Source organism: Poromitra crassiceps (genome assembly GCF_964638095.1).
Source record: "Poromitra crassiceps genome assembly, chromosome: 4".
Lineage (NCBI taxonomy): Eukaryota > Metazoa > Chordata > Actinopteri > Beryciformes > Melamphaidae > Poromitra > Poromitra crassiceps.
In genome coordinates this window covers 12,647,720-12,651,071 of record NC_139626.1, presented here as the reverse complement: position 1 = coordinate 12,651,071, position 3,352 = coordinate 12,647,720, and positions in this window count along the sequence as shown.

The window sequence follows — 3,352 nt, the reverse complement described above, 5'->3', positions numbered from 1 at the left end:
TACGGGAGGGGGTATGGTGGTGGAGCAGGTCGGTGAGGTAGGAGGGGACCTGGTTATGGAGGGCTTTGTGAGTGAGGAGGAGGGCTTTGAACTGGATGTGTTGTGGGACAGGGAGCCAATGGAGGTTATGGAGGACAGGGGTGATGTGGTCACGGGAGCGGGTGTGGGTGAGCAGACGAGCGACAGAGTTCTGGATGTACTGGAGTTTACTGAGGAGTTTGGATGTTGGATGTTGTGCCATAAAGGTTAAAAAAAAATTCACATGAAGGACTCCTAAACTGACAAAAATTAGACCACGGACCCCCCATTTGATAGGATTTTGTCCCACGGTCCCCCATATGATAATAAGATTGATGCTTTAGATGTTTTATTACAGAAAGTGTATAAAATCCATGACCAAATAGTCATTGTGTTACTTATGAATGGAATTATAGCGAAAATAAATTACTCCCCTTTTGGCTGGGGACCCCCTGGAACCCCCTCAAGGACCCCTGGGGGTCCCTGGACCCCCATTTGAGAACCACTGCCATAAAGAATGCTTGTAGGAGTCAATACAGGATGATAGCTTTTCTGCTGCAAGTCAGTAGGCTACTGTTTGTATTAGTGTTTTAAGCTGGTGAACTTTATGGACATTATTTACAAGATATTTACAAGTTATGTACATCTATTTCAAGGTTCAAGGTTCAAGGTTCAAGGATATTTATTGTCATTCCAAAACATGAAACATGAGAGGGAACGAAATATGAACTCAAGGTCCTGGTGGATAAATCAACTAGATTAACTAGGATATCATAAATCATAAAATACCATAAAAACAACTGAGTACTAAGAAAGAAAAACAATATAAAAACATAAATTAGAAACATCATAAAAACAACATAATACCTGGTGTAAGAGCAGAGAAAACAGTTTAAAGTGCATGTTTCGCTCAACACGGAGCCACTCAAAGTCCATTTTGTTTTGCTCACAGCTGGCGGCATTAAAGTGCGAGGAGTGTGGCAGCATTCATTACAGGAGCAGCAGATTTTAAATATATACATATATAGATATAATACATACTATGTACTATATATATAAGAAATAATATATATGTATATAATTAGATACGTAGGAAAAGTAATAATACATGTATTACATGTATATGATGCTTCAGCTCATTCAGAACGCTGCAGCCTTGTCCATTTGTGTACAGACCAGCTAGCTCGGGGTTTTACAGGGGAAGCTGCGGAAGCGATGCTGAAAGCTGTAGTTCCTCGAATGGTCACTTGAGGCAGGACCCGGAAGTGACGTTGTTGCCGACCCCCCCCCCCCCCCCCCCCCCCCATGTTATAATGCCCCACTTTGTAACAGTGAGTAATGTTTACAGAACGGACCGAAGCACGATTTTGGCCTATATAGTTAATTTCACCTTTGATAACAACAGTAGGCGGGTGAATTTTTATATAACGTGCCCCTTTAGGCTAAAATAGGCGATAGAAAAGGTGGTGATTGGCAGGTCGCCTGTCCAGTGATCGCACAGCTTGCGGATCACAGACCAATAGCAGGCGGAGCTGCGGCTCTGGGAAACCACCCGCCTCATCGCCCTCATGCCATCTCGCATGAGCTCTGCAAGGACCCCAGGATGGTGACAGAAAACACTGCTCCAAAACATGCATCCAAAACACAATGGATGGCTTGGTCCATATTATTTAGGTCAGTGGTACAGACACACACATTCAGGACAGAATACCTATAGCAATATACATTCACTAGAAAGCCAAAACTTCCGAAAACTACATTTCTGTGGACAAAGTGAGGAAATTAAGTCATTAAGGATACTGGACATAATAAGGTATCAGGAAAGTGACTTCAAGCTGGTCTTTTCTACTGGTGTTATTATGTTCACTAGCTTTATGTTCACTAGCATTATGTTCACTAGCTTTATGTTCACTAGCATTATGTTCACTAGCATTATGTTCACTAGCTTTATGTTCACTAGCATTATGTTCACTAGCTTTATGTTCACTAGCATTATGTTCACTAGCTTTATGTTCACTAGCATTATGTTCACTAGCATTATGTTCACTAGCATTATGTTCACTAGCATTATGTTCACTAGCTTTATGTTCACTAGCATTATGTTCACTAGCTTTATGTTCACTAGCATTATGTTCACTAGCATTATGTTCACTAGCTTTATGTTCACTAGCATTATGTTCACTAGCTTTATGTTCACTAGCATTATGTTCACTAGCATTATGTTCACTAGCTTTATGTTCACTAGCATTATGTTCACTAGCTTTATGTTCACTAGCATTATGTTCACTAGCTTTATGTTCACTAGCATTATGTTCACTAGCATTATGTTCACTAGCTTTATGTTCACTAGCATTATGTTCACTAGCTTTATGTTCACTAGCTTTATGTTCACTAGCTTCAGCGTGGATGCCAATATTGGCCCATAACCAAAAGCTGATGGTTGGAAATGACCACCAGCCAAAAGCTGCTCAATGTCGACTGCAGCCAGAGGTGTGAGATACATGCCTTTTAGCTCATACGCATGCACATTCACACACACACACACACACACGCACGCAGGCACGCACACACGCACACACGCGCAGTACCGCCACTGGCCTCAGCTTATTAATGTTGGGTTTCAGGAAGCTATTGCTGCGCTGATGTTTCCAGCCATAATGTGACGGGCCAGAACAATGCCCTGTTCATTTGTTTGGTTTCCGGCCAGGGGCTGTGAAAACACACAGTGATGACACAGAGACAGGAAACAACATCCATACATGAAGGAATGCTGGGGGGGGGGGGGGGGGGGGGGGGGAGAGAGAGAGAGAGAGAGACACAGAGAGAGAGACAGAGAGAGAGAGACAGAGAGGGAGAGAGAGGGGGAGAGAGAGAGAGAGGGAGAGAGAGAGAGAGAGAGAGAGAGAGAGAGAAGGGGGGGATCATGTCTCAAATTGGCCTGCATGGTTAATATCCTTTGTTTTGAAATTGTTCCACCAATCATTTTATATCAATTTTAGAATCAGCTATCAGCCTTTTCAAACAGTGGATTACCTTTTTTACAACCAAAAACCCAGTAAGTTGCATATGAGATAAATGGTGCACATTACACACAGTTATCTCAGAAAGCTGGATTCTTGTCATCCATGGAAAGTGTTACCTCAGACAGCGCGGCTAACAGGAAGCGGCGTTTTATCACTTCCCCGCAGGCCCACTTTGTTCAGGGCTGCATCACATGGTCACAGAAAGAGGGAGAGATGGGAGGAGCTGAGCAGAGGGAGAGATGGGAGGAGCTGAGCAGAGGAAGAGATGGGAGGAGCTGAGCAGAGGAAGAGAGGAGAAACTGGCAGAGGAA